The sequence below is a fragment of the Silene latifolia genome, chromosome 3 (assembly GCF_048544455.1).
Source record: "Silene latifolia isolate original U9 population chromosome 3, ASM4854445v1, whole genome shotgun sequence".
Classification (NCBI taxonomy): domain Eukaryota; kingdom Viridiplantae; phylum Streptophyta; class Magnoliopsida; order Caryophyllales; family Caryophyllaceae; genus Silene; species Silene latifolia.
The window spans coordinates 102340710-102364000 of record NC_133528.1 but is presented as its reverse complement, the minus strand read 5'-3'; the positions used below and the strand labels follow the sequence as shown (position 1 = coordinate 102364000).

The following is a 23291-nucleotide window of genomic DNA, read 5'->3' as shown; positions in this document are numbered from 1 at the left end:
AGTACTCACCTATCCTCGACTCATAAGAGTGTGCCCGTAATCTAATATAGTAGTCATTTCAGATCACAAGTAAAAAACAATCAAAATGCAAGCATATAGAAGAAGCCAAATGTGTAGAAGAAGGCAATTTTGTAATGGGTAAGAAAGGGGAAAATTTGAATTATGGTTATGTGGAGCTAAGTCAAGCTAGCAACAACCAAATGAAAGGATGCTCAATCCCAAAACTAAACCCACGATTTCAATATAAACCGTAAGAAAACTCTCCAAAAGATGATAATCATACATGAGAATTTTCTTAATTTCACTTCTTCTTTTTCACACTACATTTCATGCTTTTTTTTTCTTTCTTTATTTCATTCATCATTTTTTCCACAATTTTTTTTTTCCATCATTTTTCCTTTTTTTTTTCTTTTTCACAACTTTCCTTTTCACTTCTTTCTTTCATTAACCAAATCTGGAAAATAGCAAATCCGGCATAACCAAGATCACAAAGACTAAAAATTAAGCATATCCCAAATGAGCACCCTATAAAATATGATAAAATTCAACAAATAATTAGGAAACAAAATCGTGCTCCCCGGCAACGGCGCCAAAATTCGATAACTTTTATCTTCTTAGGCTCAATCACCCTAGCCGATGGAGTCATTGGTGGGCTTTCCCCACCACTATTCATATCCAAACTCTTCCTTTTCGAATCCGCATCAACTTTGTTCTCAAGATCTTTGTAAGAGTCTTCAAGCTCAACCCCACTCCTCAAGACAACCGCATGGGCTTGGTGGTTTGTTGAGGCGTCCTTTGAGCTTTAGCCTTAGGCAAGAAAACCACCCGACGGTCTTTGAGTGTTGACAAGTGCTTGAGATGCCATTCGAGCCTCCATATCCTTCTTGAAGTTGTTCATTTCTTGTTGGTGAGATATTTGCATGTTCTTTATCACTTTCATCAAGTCACCAAGTTGAGATTCCATAGTCGGCTCTTAGAATGGTTGATTTGCCAAAGGCAAAGGGAATCCATAGTCAAATCGGGAGTTGGGACCTTGATTGTTGTTGTTGGATCTCCTTTGATAAGTTCTCTTAGGCCCTTGGCCATACCCTTGCTCTTGAAGTCCTTGTTGAAACCCTTGGCCAAACCCTTGATTAGATTGATTCCCTTGGTTACCTTGGTAAAAGCTTTGACTACCTTGGTTACCCCCAAAATCTTGGTACCCTTGAGGTTGGTTTCTAAAATTTCAGTTTTGGATGTTGTTTGACCTTTGGATTTGGTTTCCGAAGTTGCTTCTTTGATTTTGGTTTCGACCCCTAGGTTGAGAAAACCCGGGTGGATTGGTGTTTTGTACTTGTGGTTGGAGGTGTTGAGGTTTTGGACATTGGTACTTTTGTAGCTAAAGTTGGGGTGATTCTTCAAACCCGGATGATAGTAATCTAAGTTCGGGTTTTAAACATTTGGTTTGTTGTAATGTGGCCTTGGTGGCCTCATGTTGTTGTTGTTGTTGTTGTTGTTGTTGTTGTTGTTGTTGTTGTTGTTGTTGTTGTTGTTGTTGTTGTTGTTGTTGTTGTTGTTGTTGTTGTTGTTGTTGTTGTTGTTGTTGTTGTTGTTGTTGTTGTTGTTGTTGTTGTTGTTGTTGTTGTTGTTGTTGTTGTTGTTGTTGTTGTTGTTGTTGTTGTTGTAAAACGTTGACATCTTGAACATTATCATCATATTCCACATTGTATGCATTGTTGGCACACACATCAAAAGTATGTCTGTTTCCTCCACATAATTCACAAGAAGAATTTTGATTGACCTCTTCCATGGGTGGACCATGGGAGGCACTAGCTTGGTGCACTTGATTCCTTTGCATTTGCTCAAGTTTCTTTGTGAGAAGATTGGTTTAGCATTGGTTTCGACATTTGAACTAGAAGAGTTCTCTTGTGGATAACGGCTATTTATTCTCAACATGTTACCTCTCGACCCATAGTTAGATTCCATATCAAGCATCTTTTTGATAAGGGCCGATCCCTCTTCATCCCCTAGATGATCGAATCCTTCCCCCGCGGAGGCATTCATCATCTATTTGGTTCTTGGTAACAAAGTGTGAAATAAGGTTTGGGTAATGTACCAAGCCGGGATTCCATGGTGAGGACAACGAGCAATCAAGTCTTGGTATCTATCCCACGCTTCACCCAAGGACTCTCCATTTTCTTGTTAGATTGTATGGATCTCATTCCGGAGCATATCGGTCCTTGAAGAAGGATAATACTTGGCTAGGAAAGCCTTAGCTAAGGCATCCCAAGTTGTTAAGCTATTTGGTGAGTGAATGTTCAACCACCAGCCCGCTTTATCTCTTAAGGAAAATGGAAACAACATAAGCCTCAACGTGTCCTCGGAGACTCCATTTCTTTTCATCATCGCTACTTTGCTCTTGAACTTACGAAGATGAGCATGAGCATATTCATCAATACTGTCGCGAAAGCTATCTCTCTCGATCAACCCGAATTGGGCAGGATGAATCTCGAAGTTATTAGGATCCAAGGTACCAAAGTTGATTGAAGAAGAAGAGACATCTGGGTTTAGGCGGTTATGATATCTTAGAGCCGCCATTTGTGGTCGTGGAATTGGTATATTTGGAGGTGGTGATTGAGGTGGTGTATTTATGGGAATTTGGAGATCGTGAACTGGATTTTCTAGTAGAGGATCAATGGTGTTGTTTGGTTGTTGTTGAGTCGTGGTTTCAATGAGAGGTTGGGTGGGTGAGTTTGCTTGGTCCATAGTTGCTTGAGAAGAGGTTCTAACCCTTGCAATGGTCCTATTCCTTAAGGCTCTAAAAAGCCTTTCGGGGTCGGAGTCGAAGAGCAAAGCGTGATGGTTCCTCCTCGGCATGCAACTTGACAAACCGTAAGACTCCTATTGCTTTTTACACAGTAGGGTAAGGCGAAAATCACACACACTCTAAAAGAAGCACACAAACTACACAAATAACTAATAAAGACTAAGCCTAAGACTCTTAACTAACTAAGTGAAATCTAACGCCATCCCCGGCAACGGTGTCATTTTGATGAACGAGTTTTTGCCGTCAATTCTCGCACCAAAAGTTAACCCAATTATAGTAGTCTAATCTGTTAGATTCATTAACCTCTTATTAGACACTTCTAATAACTTAATAAATTTAGTTTAGTCATAAACTAACAAGATCTTATGCATGCATAACAATATAAAACAAAGTAAGAAGAACTCGATATACTTACAATGGAGGGCCGAATGGTTATACTAATTGGACACCTTCCAAATTAGTCTTCTTAAGAAAATACTAGTGCTCCAAAGAAGAACTTAGATCCAATATTAGAATCTACTCCTCAAGGATTTGTACCAAGATAACCCACTTAATACAAGTACTAATTTGGATACTAGAAATTAGCACAAGAACCTTAAAATAACTTCTAATATTATAGTTTACTACTTCTAGTAATGGTGGGATAATATTAGTGATTTTGTGATTTTTCTTTCTTATATGTTCTCAACAAATCTAGAGAGAATATCTTAATTATCTATATAATTGTTTTGTTAGAATGAATAATAAGAAGATAAAGCTCCTCTTATTTCTCTAGTGGCCGGGTAGCTTGGGGAGTAATGCCCAATCCATGCTCAAAATGTTCTTCTCAAGATGTAGAGTGTAGGGCTAGTGATTAGGTCTATTAGAGACATAATCATTGTGCTTAATTCTCAATTAGAGCAACAATTAAGTCCTAAACCTACCCAACCCCCTCCATTTACACGGCACCCTTGAGATAAAAGGGTCCATTTTAAGTTTGTCATATGTCAATTTGTGTAGTGTGACATATTGGACATGTTACTAGACATGTTATTTAATAATACATTTTTAACTTATTAAAAATCATTATATAAACAAAATAAATCACATACAAAAATTAACTAGTAATTCATGATTACAAGTACTCAAAATGGGTCATGGAATTATAAATCACAACAAATTATTTTTATAATAAATCATTCATTCTTATTTTAATTGTTTCATAAACAATAATATAACCTAACTAATAAAACAATTTTACATTACTTAGAATGAATCTTATTTAATCGAATTACAATAAGATATGAATTCTCACTCACAAAATCATTCTTTCAATTTTAAAGAATTAATTAACTTGTATCACCATACAATTAATTAATTAATCAATTAAGAGTGTTACCCTAGAGGTATGACCTTAAAGGATCAACTGATCACCACCGTCATACGACAGTAATGTCAAACTCTAGTCAGCCAATCATTACCGATTAATGTGAATCAGTTGACAATAAAATATTACAATTCCTCATGCATTCTTATTATGAGATTTAAACATGTGACCGCATTATTGTCGAGGACACATACTCCTACAATCTCCAACTTGTCCGCGATAAGTGTGCGTCACCAATTCTCTTGTCCTATTACTATCTCCCACTCAATGCAAGGTGTCCTACAGGTCGTACTTGTATTTGATCATATCATGAGTGGTTTCCTCGATCTGGAGAATAACTGCCTGACCGTAATTATCTACCATAGATACCTTCCGAGCACGCATTTCCAGTTTATTTCTCCTCGAGTGGCCTTGAGATATAAGATAACCCAGACGGGGATGGATAATTCCTATTGCACTCTTCCCTTTGAATAGACACAGCTCATTATGACACAAAACATGCCCATTATACCCCAATTACGAAGATCGTAGAACATAAATCAAAGTCACTCTAAAACTGTGCCTTCTTGGGCGAACAGTCTTTAGTCAAAGAATCGACTCACAAGAATACTATAGTAGCTCTCGCGACGACCAGGCTATAAAAATTTCCATAACTCTATAAGCGGTCGTTAGCCCGACAGAGCGTCCCATACAGTCTGCCTATGTGATCGACTAGTCATCTCTCATGACTCTATGGCACTTGAACTTGCCATCAATCGCATCCCACTCCAGTCACTTCAAGATGTCACCTTATATAAGTAACTAGGGGCAAATACTATGTTAATCCAGTTCACTTTAATGGGGTTCAATATTGTCTCAATAACCCATTTGGATGTAACAAAGTACAAGATGAGTTAACGATAACTCAAATGATAAATGTGATTATTACGTACGAGTAGTCAATACCATATTACTACTCTATGTCTCATAATCATAAGTGTATTTATATACTTCCCTAATACAATAAAAGTTTAGCTTGTGAACATACCATGGGCCCAATAGTTCAAACTTTACGTATTGCGATTTCCTTCAATTTCATGTTATCTCTAATAGCATGAACTTGATTAAGTACACGTCTGGACTTTGAACTAGACTGAGGCTCTTTAACTTGAAAGAAGCTCTTACTGTCATCATATGACTTGTGATGCGAGTTTCGGTGGACAACACTACTCATAGTCTTCAAGGTACACCACCTAATCACAACTTACTCAGGTTCATTTTGTAGGATCTTGCAATGGATTACAATAACATACACTTTTCTAGTCTCTTACTCCTTATGTCAATAATCTGCCTAGGATTTTCACAAATCCTAATGAGTTGGGAAACTTGAGCTTGTGTATCCTCTTAACACACAACTCTGTATACTTCCAAACTTCATAACAGACCATAAGTTCTCCTTGAGAATTCATGACGTTTCATTAAGGCTTACCAATGACTCTCATATGGGTTAATATGTTATTGACTTATCATGCTCTAAGCACGTGATTCATCTAGGACATGTGCGTAATGGCATACATGATAATTCTAATGGCGGAAACATTAGTAATTGATATCATGTAGACAACAATTTTTAGGTTCATGTGAATAATCATAACTTTATGATAATTCAGTTATTCATCAATATGAACAACCTACTCAACTTGTTGACATTTTCAAGATGAAGGATCATTATCAGCATACGATACTTATCTAAGTGCCAATCTAAAATCCCATATTATAATAGATTTGCATAATGTCCAATATCATCCAGAATTGAAAACTTAAACACTTCTTTATGAAAGACAGTATTTCCACGTCATTCTCAATGACTAATATGTTATGCAATTCATGAAGGATGATGGCTCCCACTGAACTTCATGTCTAAACATGACAGTCACTAGCTCCCACTCAAGTCCATGTATACACATGTTTCTTCATCGAAATATTACATGATTTGAAATGGTCATTGCTCCTTTAAGTATTAGTTAAAACCATACAAATATGTCATTCACATATCCCTTTCTAAATACCCATTTGGAAAGAGGTTTCAACATTTAACTTATTCAGTTCCAAAATGAGATGTAGCAATGATTTGAATTTTTAGCATATTTAACAATTAACTTAGCTTTCGTAGACATCAACATGCCTCTCTATGCAACTCTTAATCATAAATTTCTATTTTCTTTGGATTGGTCTCAACAATCTCAAATAAATTCATTTACTTGCATAGATACCATTTTAGTTTCATAAGGCTCTTAAGTAAAATATCAAATTTTAAAATCTCTAGGTATATCCACTTCATAGATTAAAATCTTATTTTCCAAGAACATATTCTTTCGTCTTTTCATAAGTCTCAATTTTTCCTAAGAACACTTTCTTTTGGTCTCCTCACGTCAAGAGTCTAACCTAGGAACATCTTCTTTTGGTCTCCTCACGTAGATCCCATCTACCATACCTAAGAACATCTTCTTTTGGTCTCCTCACGTAGATCCCATCTAGTCAAGGTTTGTGGCTAAATTCACTCCCACTCTATCTTAAGGAAAAATGCACTTAATTTCTCCAAAGATAGCTTTTGAGCCACAAACAATGATGATGAAGTAGGAAAACATTTCACATGTCAACTTATAGTGGTCTATTTGAGACATATTGAAAATATAATTTAGACTAGACGATTCAAATTTGATAGGTGTATCAAATAGGGTTGGTAACATTCCCTAATGTGAGTAAAATAACTCAACATAACTTCATAATTGATCTTACATAAGTAAGTTGTGACTTTTAGTCACAATCGCATAAGGAGAATCGAATTCATAGTTTATGGACATATAATGATTCAATCATTATATTTGTCTACATGATCAATTTAAGTCGATATAATCTTATGTTTCTCGATACAAGTAGTGTATGATGACAACTTTTAGAACAAAAGATACGATAAAGTGAGTGGCTTGGATTGCAAACCAAGTCGCTAATATCCAAAATACAACTATTGTTTAAAGGAAACAAACAAATTTCCAAGTCGAACAAAGAAATCAAAAGAGTTCTAAAATTTCAAAATACAACATGATAATAAAGACAAAGCAAAATAAGGCCAAGCTGTAATACTAAGGTTTTCTATGTCTTTGGGTACTCTATCGAGTGGGGCTTACTCTGTCGAGTAATTATGTTTTTATACGAAACAGTAGTCTGTCTGATGGATACTCGATCGAGTATGTGTGGCACTCGATCGAGTAAGGGGCACTCGATCGAGTAAGTCACTTACTCGATCGAGTAAGTTGGTCTTACGGGTTATTTTAGCCAGGTTTTGTTAATACGCGTGATTAGTATTTAAGGGTTCCGTCACCCTTCCTAATCAGTTTTAAGTTTTCTAAAAACCTTTTAAAGAGAAGAAGAAGTTACGTAGCTTTCATTCATCGCGTTATTAGCAAATCCCAAGACCTAGGATCGTCGGATTGTCTCGTTCTTTACACCGTTGAGTTCGTCGCGTTAAGGGTAAGATTCTTGTATAATTTATGTTGTCTTTCGTTGAGTTTATTTAAAACCCTAATTGGGTATTGTTGGCGATTTTTGGTGATTTGTATGGTTGTGGTGGTAATTGTATGTATGCATGTTATAGGAGAAGGATTCATAGAGGAGACTTTCTGATTAGCTACTAGATCGTATGTGGTGATTGCTATCTCAGGTAGGGTTTCCCTACTCAGTATTGGTTACATAGTATTGTTGATGATTGTTGTTGTTGTTGTTGATTCTTTATCGTATTGGCATTGGTTTTGGTAATTGTTGATTATGTAAGGTGATTGTTGTATAACTGTCTGTGATCTTCGTGGTGTATCCCTGGCTGAGTGGAGTCACTTGCGGGAGTGGCTTCACGCCCTTGATTCGCCTTCTCTGGAACCCGCCACAGAAGGGATGTGCACATTAATGAACATGGGTTTATCGCTCGAAGGAGATGAGCGGGGCTTAGGTGGGAACGGCTGCGGTCCCCCACTGGCGACGAGGAGTACTTGTTGCGATGGGTACTCTGGCAGGGCTACACACTTTAGTGTGTAGTCAGATGTGTGGAGATGGGATGGAGTTTGGAGATTGTTTGTTTGCAGTATCGTTTTTGTTGCAGCTGTTGTTTTATGTAATCAGTACTGACCCCGTTTAATTGTTTTAAAAACTGTGGTGATCCATTCGGGGGTGGTGAGCAGTTGTTGAGCAGGTATGGTGGCTTACACGAGGGCTAGCTGGGATGGAGTCATCACGTGTCGTAGAGTCTTCCGTTGTGTCACGAGCTAGTTGCTTTTAGTGATTTGGTTTTTGAGAACATTTGTATTTCTTTTATCAGTTTTGGATATGGTTTGTATCACTTAAACTTTATTACTATTTAAGTACATTTCGTTATTGTCCATTTGATTATCATTGCCTCGGGTAACCGAAATGGTAGCATTCTCATACCTTAAGTGGTCCTGGTAAGGCACTTGGAGTATGAGGGTGTTACAAAGTGGTATCAGAGAGACGATTTTGGAACCTGTAACGAATGAACCCAATAAAACTAGAGAGTCAAAATAAAATGAACCCGGGTAGGAGTTGTTAGGAGCTAATGCATAGACTTGGAAGACGTCTTAAAGTCGCGAACTCGCCCTACAACTTTAAACCGGTCACTATGGGGTGTCATGGGATCGCTATGTGTTTGCTAATGTTCTATTGTGTATGTTGGATGATGTTTTGTGTAGAAATATTGGAAAATGATTGTGGTGGAATGGGGAATGTGGTAAATGATAAAGTGTTGTGAATAAGCATGTTGCATGATAGTTGGTTTATAATGTTGTTTGGAATTGTTGGAAAAGTATATGAGAATGATGAATGATGTGGTGGAAAAAGGAAGTAGTTCATATATGATAATATGTGATGAATAATGATGTTGCAGGATGGATGATTTACAATGCGGCTATATTAGTAACATGTGATTAGGGGATGTGATATGATTATACATAATTTTTGTTTGCTTAAATTTATATAATAAGTTCATATACTTGTCTACTGTTGTATCATATGCACTTGTTAGATGAAGAATGTGGTTGAAATAGATGAATTGATTGAATAAGATGAAGTGGCAATTGCATGAGAACATGAATTTCGTGATTATGAATGTGTTTAGGTGACGAAGTGGATTGGTAATATTGTTGTATTAATAACATGGAAATAAGATTTGTAATGTATGAGTATGTTTTATGTTACGAAAAGTTATAAAGTTAAAGCATGCGGGTAGTACATGATTGATAAGTTGAATGTTATATGAGCATGATAGATGTTGTTTTAGCAGGATTTTCCCTGTAAGGATCCGGCCTGATGATTAAGTAGCGTAGGTATCTAGTTCCAATATTTGAGACAAAAATATAAGTTAATGAATGAAAAAGATGAAGAATGAATAATATTGTTTATATTCCTTGGATAAATTGAACAATAATATGGGAATAAGGGATTGAATACACGGTAAGATGCTTGATAAATTGTATGTATTTGATATGTTTCTTTTGTTGTTCTCTACAAGTATTCCTCCATGCTATTTATAACCTTTCTATCTAACGTTATGCTCCATCCAACGTTCATTTTGGTTGTTGGAATCGTTTCCTTATTAATAGGGCACATTCCCTATAAATCCGGTTGACCTGTTCTTCCTCAACAACTTCATATTATTCTCCTTTTGCACGTTGTGATTTATGGGAGTAGCATATTCTTTTTGCTTGGACTTGGTCTTCCGTGAGAATAGGACATATGCATAAATGTCCTACCTGTCTGCTGATTAATTTATCCTGTTGGAGAGTTCCATCAGGCTACACTATGCTTGTTATCAGGTCTTTCCTCCTGGGTCTAATAGCTTGCTTATCCTCTGGTGTTCTTTGCCTGTAAAACAATAATTGTATTTGCCTGGACTTTGGTTGCCCCAATCAGCCTAATTGTGCCAGGCTAGATTGAAGCCAGACCAGGCTAATTTGGGCCTAACAATTGCCTCTTGACATTTTACCCGTGCTGGATCAGGCCAGGGGTGAGATGTCAATTTACCGGGCTCAAAAAATAAAAAGAATCACAGTAATTCAACGACTCTCAGACTTCTAGTGACCGTTAAACACTGCAACGGCTAACTTGATGATGTCATGCTGACAGTTTTGCAATTTCTAGGGTTTTCACACCGTTATTTTGCTCCTATTAATACGGTATTGAAGGTGAGTTTATTCTTCACCAAAATTCTTCTACCTCTACTACTATATTCTCTCTGAAACTCTTCCTTATTTTCCCAGAAATTAAAGCTTACCTTGCTGCCTGTAATTCTTCAAAAATTTTGTTAGTTTTCACAAAAGTCTTTATCTTTAAAAAACACTAAAAAGTATGGGAGCCAAAAAACGCCCTACTTCTCAGAAGGCTGCACCTGATGCTGAACCAACAGAGACTCATGAAGAGGAGGTGGTTGAGGTTGATCCTCCTACTTGTGCCATAGCATTCAAGTATCAGGATTCTATTTTCTCTGCTCTCCGGTCACTTGAATCTTCTTTTTCTGAAGAGAATCTGCTAAAAACAAACTATGACGGGATTTTAAGGGAGAAAAAATTGATCCCTGACTCAGCCTAGGTTTGGATTCCTGATTCTTGTCCGGTCAGGGCTAATTGCACATCTACAGGCTGGTTCTGCATTTATGAGTGGGCGTTCAAGGCTGGTTGTAAGTTGCCTTTTACTCCTCTAATGATTGATACTATCCGAGCTATGGAGGTATCCCCCTTCCAAATTATGCCAATGGTTTGGAAACTTGTCCACTCCGTTGAGAGCTTATGTGCTAAACATAAACTTACAATTACTGTCAATGATATCAAGGCAGTATATCATCTGAAGAATCATTCTACTGGTCGTTTTAATTTAAGGATTAGGTCCAAAATGTCTCCATTAATCACTAACCTGGATTCGGGAGACGATAAAGGCTGGGCGAAGACTTATTTATTCATCCGGACTGATAGCTTAGGGTCTGGCCTGGACTATCTGAGATATCCTCCTTTGGTGAGTGGTAGGTTTCCTGATTCATATATATTTTAATTTGTACAAATTTGAAGCATTAAATTTTACCTGAGTATTTTGGGGATGTTTGCAGCGCCTGACTGGAATTTTGATCCTCTTGATGAGGAATTTGTTTTAAGAATAAAGGCTTTTCTTGCTCTTCCCGAGGAAGAGAGAACTTGGCCTGGTATTCTGGGTAGAGACTTATTGCCCCGGTATATGAGGCCTAAGCTGAGTGTAGTTAAAGTGCCCAAAGGCAAGCTTACCTCTTCTGCTCTTTCCTGTACGTCTTCTTTTTATTTTTGTGTTGACTGTTTTCTTCCTGTTACTTGTTTCCTGCAATTTATATGTGTCTTCTTTTGTTTGTTCACTGTATAGGTCTTCTGCTAGACTGGCTAGCTTCAGTGCTGCCGATTTGAAGGCTGGGGTTGCTAGAATTTCTGAGCAATCCAAGAGTCAAGAGGCTACTGGTAGTGGGAGTGACAAGACTCTCAATATCTTAGTTTATGATGTTCAGCCTCGTAAGGAACCGCCCAAGCTTGTGTCTCTAGAAGTTGTCCAGCCTTCCAAGAGAAGAAGAGAGGCTGTTACCGCTGAAGAAAAGAGGGAAGAAAGGGAGCCTATCCATGCTCAGCTAATAAGGAGCATCAGGGGGGTGCCTGCTCAGTTTGGTGATATGGATGCTGCTCGGGCACAGATAGACGACTTTTCTACCATTATCAACGGCCATCTTTTGTCTGACAATGTTCTTGAATCTTCTACTAAGGTTGTGGCTCTCCTGTCCTCCCTTATGGCAAACGCTGCTGCTCTTACTTCTCAAGCCAAGGAGGTTGGTTGCAAAGGGTTTATTACCATTATTATTTTATTTTTTGTATTATTTTTTTTTGTATTTTTTTTGATTAATTAGTTTCACTTTATCTCCCTTTAGGGCTTGGATGCTGGGTTGATCACTGCTTGTCAGCTTAGGGATGCCCGGACTAGAATCATCGGCTTGGAAGAAAAGTTGGACCAGGTTAATCATGAGTTGCATACGTCCAGGGGTAGCGAGTCAGTACTTTAGGCTCAGCTAGGATCAGCCAGGGAGGCGTCTAGAGCTGCTCAGGCTTGCGAGGTAGCTGCAAAAAATGCTGAGAAGGTAGCGAGGAAAGAGCTCGAAGCTGTAAGGGGAGAGCTTGAAGCTGTCAGAAGAGAGTTGGCTGCTGAGAAGCAGGCGATGTAGGATTAGCTGAAGAAAAATGAAGATCTTGGTGCTGAAAAGGAGCTGGTGGAGGCACGGCTTGCTGATGCTGCCCAATATTTCTTTGGGAAAGGTCGGGTTGATGCTATGAGGGATCCTGAATCTGACAGGGCTAAGTGGGATCCGTATCGGGACGAGACAGTTTTGGATACCCAGTATCCTGACTTGGCCAATATGGGTCATGCAGAGGAAGTAGACTCTCCTCCTTCCAAGGAAAAATCTACTGATCAGGAAATGTTGGAGGGTTGTGGGTCGGTTTCTGATTCAAAACCTGTTTAGACTTTTGTTTTTGTTTTGGCCCATCCAGGGGCGATGTTCCTGGAATGGATAATTATTTCTTTTGGGGAATTTTAGGTAGGTCCTATCTAAGGTGGATGTTCCTGGAACGAATATTTTGTTTGACCTTTAAATAATCGATCTTTGGTAGTTTTTTGATATTATTTTGTGTTTTGGGATAGTTGAATAAGGCATATTTGTGGTATCAGATGTGTACTGGATTGGGCCAGTTATTTGACTGGATCAGGCCAGGTTTTCTTGCACTGGATCTGGCCAGGCTTTTGTGTTATGGGAGGGGTTATTGCCTGTCTGGAGGGCTTACGACCCATGCCTGTCTGGAGGGCTTATGACCCATTTTGTTGATTTGAACTGAGCTTAGTATTTCAAGGCCTATTTTTGCAACTGAAAGTTGGGTATTTTTTGCATATGAGTAATATGTATGCCAGTGGAGTGGCCCTCAATCTTGAAAATTTGTTTAAGTAAGGTGTGGTGTGAATTTGACGCATGCATTAATTTAAACAAATATTCAAGATTCTATTTGGTAAGAGAAGAAAGAAGAATGAGAATATTGACAATTCAGGCACATAATAAAAAGAATCATATAGGATATTTATTCATATAATGGCAAGTATCATACATGTAGTTGCATATCAGGCCAGGCAAAAAGGGTAAAGTAAAGATTTTTACCTGGGCTGATGGATGTATTTTATATGTGAAATAGTTTTAAATGTGTAACATTCCAAGCTCTAGGGATCATTTCACCGTCCAGGGTTTGTAGCCAGTAAGCGCCTTGACCGACTATTGAGTCGATCAGGTAGAGGCCTTCCCAGGTTGGAGCCAGTTTGCCTGCATTTTTCTCCTTTGTATTTGGAAAAACTTTTCTGAGAAAAAGGTCTCCTATTCTGAATACTCTGGCTTTAACAGTCTTATTGTAGCTTTTGGCCACTGTTTGCTGATAGGCTGCCATTCTAATGTTGGCTGCATCTCTCAGTTCTTCTGTTAAGTCCAGGTTGTCCTCCATTAGAGGTGCGTTGCTTGTTACTGTATTCAGGCTGCATCTGGCAGATGGGATGTCAACTTCTGCTGGGATTACAGCTTCACATCCATAGACCAGGGAGTAGGGGGTTTGGCCTGTAGATGTTTTAGGCGTGGTCCGGTCAGCCCAGAGGACCAAGGGGAGTTCTTCAGCCCATCTGCCTTTCCTTTGCTTTAGCTTCTTTTTCAGGCAACTGATTATTACTTTGTTGCTGGATTCTGCCTGACCATTGGCTTTTGGATAACCTGGTGTGGAGGTTACTGGGTTAATATTCCATTGTGCACAGAAAGATGCTGTTCTTTTTCCCACGAATTGTGTGCCATTATCACACACTATTTCTGAGGGTATGCCATATCTGCATATGACATTGACATCCTTCTCTTTGACTTGCCTGTATGAATTAGCCTCTATCTATTTGGAGAAGTAGTCAGTCATTGCTAGCATGAAAAGTTTCTACCCAGACGCTTGAGGTAATTTTCCTACTATATCCACGCCCCATTTCATAAATGGCCAAGGGGCGGAGATGGAATGCAGTTCCTCAGATGGTTGGTGGATGTATGGTCCATGAATTTGGCAGGCTTCGCATTTAGAGCTGAATTCCAGGCAGTCGACCCTCAGTGTAGGCCAAAAGTAGCCTGTTCTAAGTACTTTGCTTGCTAGGCTTCTGCCGCCTTTATGATTACCAAAGTGTCCTTCATGGATTTCTGATAGTATCTGTTCAGCTTCCTGTGGTTTCAGGCATCTGAGGTATGGTCCTGCCTGCGATTTCTCAAAAAGAACATTATTAATAATAGTATATGAAGCAGCTTTAATCTTAAGTGCTCTGGCGTCTTGCTTGTTTAGAGGAAGGATTCCTTGTTGGAGCCAATCGTAGTAGGGTTTTGTCCATGAATTGGTGACATATATTGGGAAAGTTTCATCTTGTTTATTTATTGCAGGTTCTAATAAATGTATGATGGGGATTTTATCAAAATCAGGGGGACTGAAATTGGATCCTAGGACGGCTAGGGCATCGGTCTGGGTATTCAAGTCCCTGGGTATTTGATCAATATTAAAATTACAAAATTTGCTTTTTAAATTTTGGACAACTTCTAGATAAAGCATCATTTTTGAGTCTTTTGCGGTATAGACTCCATTTACTTGATTTGAAATAAGAAGGGAATCAGTACATACCTTTAGATTTTGTACACCAAGGTCAATACATACCTTTAATCCAGCTATTAGGGCTTCATATTCAGCTTCATTGTTGCTGGCTTCAAATGCACAACTTATAGCATGTACTATCTTATCCCCCTGTCGCGATTTTATTACCACGCTTAGGCCAGTACCTCTCATGTTGGCTGCACCATCGACAAACAAGGTCCATTCTAGGTCTGTCTGGTCATTGGTCAGTCTGTTTACTTCTTTTATCAGGTCAAGTTCTAGGGAGGGACTGAAATCAGCCACAAAGTCTGCTAGTGCTTGAGATTTAATTGCTGTCCTGGGTTCAAAGGTTATGTTGTAAGTGCTTAACTGTACTGAACGTTTGCACATTTGTCCGGACAGTTCTGGTTTCCTAAGTACAGACTTAATAGGAAGATTGGTCCTGACTATTATAGGGTGACTTTCAAAGTATGGTCTTAATTTAGTGCAACTCATAATTAAAGCTAAAACATATTTTTCAAGTAGGCCATACCTTATCTCTGCATCTAGTAGACTTTTACTTACGTAGTAGACATGGTGTTGCTGTCCATCCATTTCTTTGACCAGAACTGCGCTGACCGCAGTCTCAGTGACTGACAGGTATACTATCAGGGGTTCGTCTTTGACTGGTTTTGCCAGCAAGGGTGGAGAGGATAGATATGCTTTCAGATCTTCAAAGGCAGCATGGTGATCAGTAGTCCACTGGAAATCTTTATTCTTCCTGACCAAATTGTAAAATGATTTGCACCTTTCTGATGACCTCGAAATGAACCTGTTCAGGGCTGCTATTCTCCTTGTCAGTTTTTGTATGTCTTTGACCGTTTTTGGTGGTTCCAGCTCCCGCATGGCTTTGATCTGTTCAGGACTGGCTTCTATTCCTCTTTTTGTCACCATATAGCCCAGGAATTTGCCCGCTGAGACTCCGAAATGGCACTTTTGTGGATTTAACTTCATGTTGAATTTTTTCAGTATTTGAAATGCCACTTCCAGGTCTTTGACGTGGTCTTCTGCCTTTTTTGATTTGACTACCATGTCATCAATGTAGACTTACATGGTGTCTCCGATTTGGTCTTTGAACATCATGTTGACTAATCTTTGATAGGTTGCACCTGCATTTTTTAATCCAAAAGGCATGGCAGTATAACAATATACTCCTCTTTCAGTAATAAAGGTTGTACTTTCCTGATCCGCGGGGTGCATCTTTATTTGATTGAATCCACTGGAAGCGTCCATGAATGTTAACATCTCATGGCCTGCAGTGGCGTCCACCATTGCATCAATATGTGGCAGGGGAAATGGGTCTTTTGGGCAGGCCTTATTCAGGTCGGTGTAGTCCACGCAAACTCTCCACTTGCCATTTTTCTTTTGGACAACTACTACATTGGGAAGCCAGTCGGGGTACATCACTTCCCTGATCATTCCTATATCCAATAGCTTGTCGACTTCTTGATTGATGATTTCATTTCTTTCTGCAGCAAATTTTCTCCTTTTTTGCTGTACAGGCTTAAACGATTTGTCAATATTTAACTTATGAGTTATAATATCAGCATTTATACCAGTCATGTCAAAATGTGACCAAGCAAAACAAGACATTTTAGTTTTGAGAAAGCTGACCAGATTAGGCCTGACTGAGTCAGGTGCGTCTGATCCTACAAGTACCTTCCTGTCAGGGAATTCTGGATCCAAAATGACTTCTTCTGTTTCCATTTGTGATTGGGCTATATATTCTTTCCTGACAGGGGACTTTAGTTGCTATGCGAGGGACTTACCTGACTTTGAAGGTTTCAAAGCCTGAGTGTAACATTCCTGGGCTGCTTTCTGTTCTCCCCTGATGGTGGTTATCCCCCATTCAGTTGGTATCTTTACGCATTGATGATATGTTGACGGGATTGCTTTGACGTTGTGGATCCAAGGTCTGCCCAGGATTACGTTGTATGAGGATAGGCAATCCATTACTCCAAATCTTTCATAGGAAGCTACGCCTTCTACATAGGTTGGCAAGCTAATCTCTCCCAGGGTGTTCTTTGTTTCTCCGCTGAATCCGACCAGGACACTGGATTTCTTGATAATTTTTTCTTCATCTATTTTCATGGCTTTGAGGACGTCCAGCATCACCAAGTTGATTGAACTGCCTCCGTCTATCAGGATTCTTGATACCTTAGCTGTGCCAATTTGCATGGTAATTACCAGGCTATCATGGTGTAGGTCTGGTACTCCCTGCAAGTCTGAGTCATCAAAAGTAACAACAGGTAATAGTTTAGATCTAGAAGGGGGTTGAAGTTTGGACTCCCTGGCGATTCTTTTAGCGGCCGAGCTGGTCAAGCCACAGATTTCTGAGCCTCCATTTATGAACTTGACTTCATAGATGGGGGGAGGAGGAGGAGGATATCTGTTGTTTCCTTGATCTCTCTTACCCGTTCCTTCTTCTTTGCCCTTGGGTTGCTGGATTAAATCTTTCAGATAGCCTTTCTTTAGGAGGAAGCCACTTGTTTCCTGAGCTGAATGCACTCTTCTGTGGTGTGTCCGATGTCCTGGTGAAAGTCACACCATCTTGTTGGATCTTTCCTGGGGTTGTCAGATTTCTTGGGCCATCTAACTGTGTCTCCCAGGCTTTCCAGGCGTTTGATCAATCCTGCAGTATTTATAGAAAAGTTATATTCAGGAATAGTTGGTAGGCTAGAAAATTTACCTTTGTGTTCCTGTGCCACGTTGACTTCAGATCGTTCAGGTCTGGAATAGGGTGCTGATCTGTGGTTATTTTCTTTCTGGTAGGAGCTCTTCCTGTTAGTGTGGCTATAGCTTTGCTTTCCTCTGGATGAGTTTGTTCTGAAGTTGAGATCTTCTTCCAATCTGACATGCTCCAAGGCGATAGACTGAACAGTGGCAAAGGTTGGACATGCCTTTTTGGTTAGATCTGCATAGATGTCACTGTCAAGCAAAACTCATTGCCTGAAAGCTTCTACTGTTGTTTCTTCATCGCACCTGGGAATGGCCACTTTTCTTTGACAAATCTTGCCAGGAATTTTTTGAGGGACTCTTTAGGAAGCTGCTTTACCCTGGACAAGTTACTGGGTCTCTTAGCCATGTCTCTGCTGCTTGCAAACTGTTGGTTGAAGGCATTGACCAAGTCTGCAAAGTTCTTGATACTTCCATTTGGGAGGTTGATGAACCACTACAATGCTGCTCCAGTCAGGGTAGTACCAAAGCCTTTACACATGCAAACCTACACGAGTTCACTAGGTATTGAGGTGGCTAACATCTTCTGTTTAAATATAGAAACGTGGTTCGGTGAATCAGAGGTCCCATCATATGTTCTCATAGATGGGACGGTAAATTTCTTGGGGAGATCAATCTTTGCAATTTCATCTGCAAAGGGTGAGTCAGTAAAGCTATCAACTTCCACCTCAGCTACATGATCTGGCACTCCGGGTATATTTTCTATCTTGGTTTGGAGTTTCTGGATTTCCTGAAGCATGGCCATCATTATTGCTGCCTCAGTCTTGTTTGTTTCGTTGTCAGGAATAACTTGTGGGCCAGAGGGGGTATCTTTCTCCGGAGTTCCAAAATTGGAGAAGTCAATTTGCTTGATGATGGATGAGAATGAGGTTCCTGGCTCGAATCTAGTTTTGGAGCCTGAAGCCTAACTTTCCAACTTCTTTCTCAGGCTAGACTCTGATTCCTTAAGCTTAGTGATCTCGGCCTCTGCTTGAGCCGCTTTTTCTTGAATTGTTTCCAGTTCTTTGATTTTAGCCAAGGCAGCGGCCAATTGTTGCTATTGGGTAAGTTCTACCATTTTTGTGTGTGAATACTAAATGGAAAATGATAAAAGAAAAGATTTTTTTTATTAGTGAACTAGATGCCCCACGGTGGGCGCCAATTGTTTTAGCAGGATTTTCCCTGTAAGGATCCGGCCTGATGATTATGTAGCGTAGGTATCTAGTTCCAACATTTGAGACAAAAATATAAGTTAATGAATGAAAAAGATGAAGAATGAATAATATTGGTTATATTCCGTGGATAAATTGAACAATAATATGGGAATAAGGGATTGAATACACGGTAAGATGCTTGATTAATTGTATGTATCTGATATGTTTCTTTTGTTGTTCTCTACAAGTATTCCTCCATGCTATTTATAACCTTTCTATCTAATGTTATGCTCCATCCAACGTTCATTTTGGTTGTTGGAATCGTTTCCTGATTAATAGGGCACATTCCCTATTAATCCGGTTGACCTGTTCTTCCTCAACAACTTCCTATTCTTCTCCTTTTGCACATTGTGATTTATGGGAGTAGCATATTCTTTGTGCTTGGACTTGGTCTTCTATGAGAATAGGACATATGCATAACTGTCCTACCTGTCTGCTGATTAATTCATCCTGCTGGAGAGTTCCATCAGGCTACACTATGCTTGTTATCAGGTCTTTCCTTCTGGGTCTGATAGCTTGCTTATCCTCTGGTGTTCTTTGCCTGTAAAACAATAATTGTATTTGCCTGGACTTTGGTTGCCCCAATCAGCCTAATTGTGCCAGGCTAGACTGAAGTCAGACCAGGCTAATTTGGGCCTAACAGATGTTATTGTTTGGCTTTTGGTAAGTAGTAACATGTGGTTAGGACTAGTGGTTTTACAAGTATCGAGTCGCTTTTGTTCACTTTGTTGATGTTTAAGTTGTTTGAAAGAGAAGATCAAATAGTTATGTTGTTCGATTATAGAGAGGTTGTCTTTAAACTGTTATAACTTGAGATGCATAAATGATTTTGATGTGATTCTAATTGGAGGTGATATCTTGTTCTTTTACGATTCTAACGATAGGTCCCACGCCCAAAATGACCAAGAAACGATTGAAATATGACCGTTTTACGAAAATTGGACAGTGCTGAGAAATGCTTAGGGTACTCCATCGAGTGGCCCTCACTAGATCGAGTGCACCTTTTGTTACTCGATCGAGTAACCCTTACTCGATCGAGTAGCCCTGGTAATTTGTTTTACGTGCCTCTGACCTTCACTTACTCGATCGAGTAAGTAATTTACTCGATCGAGTGACCTGTACTCGATCTAGTGACCCTCTGTTTTGGGTCATATGCTTATCTTTTGACTTCGTTGCCTATTATGTTTAATTCAAAGGTGTCCTTTCACTTCTTTATGCATTGTTTTAAGTATGTGTTGGTCCTGATGCGTAAGTTACCACCTATGGTGAGTATGAGTTCGGTGGGGAGGACATGAGTTAGATGTGGTTGTGATAGATAGTGGAAAAAAAAGGAAGATCGATATGGCTTATTGAGGCATGGAGCATGTTTGGTGAGATGAGATGAGTGATATGATTGTGTGTTGAGTAATGTAAAAGTAAGTGAATGTGGGCAAGGGATGATGTGAGTCTAAGGAACGTGAGGATGAAAAGATTGAAAGGAAGGATGTGGATAGTAGCAACTTGAGATGTGTAAGGAATTATGAAGAGAGATGGTTAGATTGTGTTGGTTAAGAATGTATGTAATGAAAGATCGTTTTAGAGGGATGGAGAAGAGTGGTATATAGTGAACTTAGTGGAGACATGTCCCGACGTGGATTTGCAGATAGTGAGTGAGTTTGGGTATTTGTATTATCAAGAGGTGAAACTAATGTGTGATTTCCTTGGGCAATTAATGGTATGGGATGAGTTTTGGGATTCTAGAAAAAAAAAGTGATTGGTGATAAGTGTGAGTGATAGCATGAGATGATCTGGACTGATTGGTGATAAGTGTGAGTGATAGCATGATAAGAGAAGTTCCATGGTAAGAAAGAGTGAGATGATACTGATATGAAATAATGAGATTTGAGTTTTGGAGCAATGAGAAGGTAACCGGAGCACTAAAGAGTTAGATAGAAGTAATAAGGAGTTGAACTATTAATTGGTATTGTGGAGTGTAAAGAGAAAAGAAGAATAAAAGTAAGCTGAGAAAAAGGTTGACCGGAGTTATGTGATATAGAAGTAAGGAATCATCGAGATGTGTGATACTATTATGAGGATGTTAGTTAATGGTTATATAGGAGTTTCAGGACAACATGATTAGTCATGAGTTTCGAGGAATTAAGGGAGTAAGAAGTTGGTAGAGTATCTGCACGATATGAGATTTTGGTGGAGAGTTAGATGATGATACAATTAAGGATAGCATTGGGAAGAATGTTGAGGTAAACTTTGTTGGTGAATTTGATGTTAGTTATTTGGAATGTTAACCGAAGATAGGAAATGAACCGTTATATTTAGAGGTGAGTGTAAGAGGTTTGATGTCCAAACGGTGGTAGTGTTGAGGTGTTGTCACTAGTGGCTAAGGGTGATGATAAATAGGAAAGATAGCCTTTCTAAAGAGGTTGATTTTGTAGAGGCCAGATTGATATATACAGTTGTGAGAAAGTATAAGACGTGGTCTTAAGAGGCGGTTGCTAGTAGTTGAGTATTAGCTGTATGGTTATATTTGGCAGGGGTGATGATTATGCGAATGGGAGAAGGTGTTATGAGGAGCATACGAGTTAAGCTCGGGCGAGAGGTAACATTTATCAGGTGGTAACTTACGTGATCAGGATTGACTTGTTGGATGTGATTACGGGTCTATGATGTATATAAATGTTTTGTGAGGTTCTGACCTCACGATAAGTGGTATGGTGTGATAGTTATAAAGTTGTTATTTGAATGTTCTGTAATGCATATTGGGTACGATAACTTAATGGAATGATATTTAAAAAAAAGTGATAGATTGGGTGATCTAACATGGGAAGTTATACTTGTATGTGTATTCATGATATATGTTTATTCTGTAATATGGTAGGGGGATGATATTCATGAGGTTCTTATCTCTTTATTCCATATAATATGTTGCGTTGCGTTGCGATCTAGTATAGTGGTTTTGAGTAAGTTTTCTTGTCTGGGAAGTTATACCGAGTCAGTGTTTATGGGATTGTGTAAGTTGCGATGTCTATCGATGTGATAGTGGTGCCTCGGGTGGTGATCCGGGCACGTTACTTCGTGTTGTGATGCGGGTATTTTTGCGCTGCGGTGCGGCTGTTGGTGGCAGTGTTGCGATGCCTTCACCGGTTGTGGTGGAGTAGGCGGGATGATTACGATTCGAGTTTCGAAAGTACATACCAGTTATACATAGTTGTTGTTTTGTTTGCTGCTGTTTCCTGTGAGTTTCGGTTCGGACAGATAGACGGTTGTTTTGTTTATTGATGTTTCTTACAAGTTTCAGCTTGGGAGTGAGGGTAGAGTATGATATGGAAGAGAGTTTTGTATGCTTCTGTTGCCGGCATGGTATAGCGATATTCTGTTGATGGGATACAGTTGTGAAAGGTTGTTACAGTAATTTTGATCTTATTTTAAGTTGAGGCATTGGTAGACATAGTAATGGCAAGTGAGTTGTGGAACATGTGTTGTACTGATATGAAAGCTGCAAGTGGTTCATAATCTTTTATTGGGACAGTGAGTATAGGGTGTTGGAAATTAGTATCATGTTAATTTATGGATTCGTTTTGCGATAATGAAAGAAAAGAACTTGAGGATCTATAGTAAGTGTGTAATAATTGTGGATCGTGAGTTATGAGTATGGAGATAGGTGCATGTATAGAGGACTATGTCGTTTTAGCGGTAATAGGGAAAAATTGAAGTTTTAGTTAAGCTTAAGATTTTGAGGTATAGGTTAGGTGGTGTGCCGAGTGAATTGAGGTATGAAGTAAGAGAGCCTTGGAAATAGGAATGGTTATAGGTGTTGAGGTCTTAGGCGGTTGTCTTTGACATGCGGTGGTGATGAGGATAATGAGAAGATATAGCTCAAGATCTAGCATTAGTGAGTTACGAGGACGTAACATTTATCTTAAGAGGAGTAGGATGCGATAAAAGAGAGTTTGATGGTTGTGCATGTTGTACTATAATTGGAAGTAGAGTGTTGGTGTAGCATAAAGGATGGATCTTTGTTGTGATTGATTTTATTAAAGGTCATGGCCGTGCATGTAGTAGTGTGATGTTTAGGAGTGTGAGAATATTTCGATAGTGTTGACAGTTGGATGATGATGTTATGAGTGTGAGTACACTTCGAGGACGAAGTTCCTTTTAAGGGTGGTAAAATGTAACATTCCATTTGATGTTATGAGTATCTTGATATTGGTTTTTCTAGTGGATGATAGGTTATGGAGCTAGCAACGTTTGTGGATGGTAGTTGGTAGTGTATGGAGTTAGTGTCGAGAGAGACTATAATGTAGTTGATACGATATCGCGAGACATGTTGTGGAGGTAGGCTTAGTTGGTGGAGTTGGTGTTAAGAGTTCATGTTTGATAGGTTGAGGTTTTGCTTTGAGTCCTTAGTTGCGTTGTTG

At 39.1% G+C, this 23291-nt stretch overlaps 1 non-coding gene across 1 annotated transcript; it reads left to right on the top strand.

Moving 5' to 3' along the window:
• Positions 1-2104: 2104 nt before the first annotated feature.
• LOC141650037 (small nucleolar RNA R71) lies at positions 2105-2211 on the top strand. The gene has a single exon (XR_012546100.1). It is a non-coding gene; the product is annotated as a small nucleolar RNA R71 (small nucleolar RNA).
• Positions 2212-23291: the final 21080 nt, after the last annotated feature.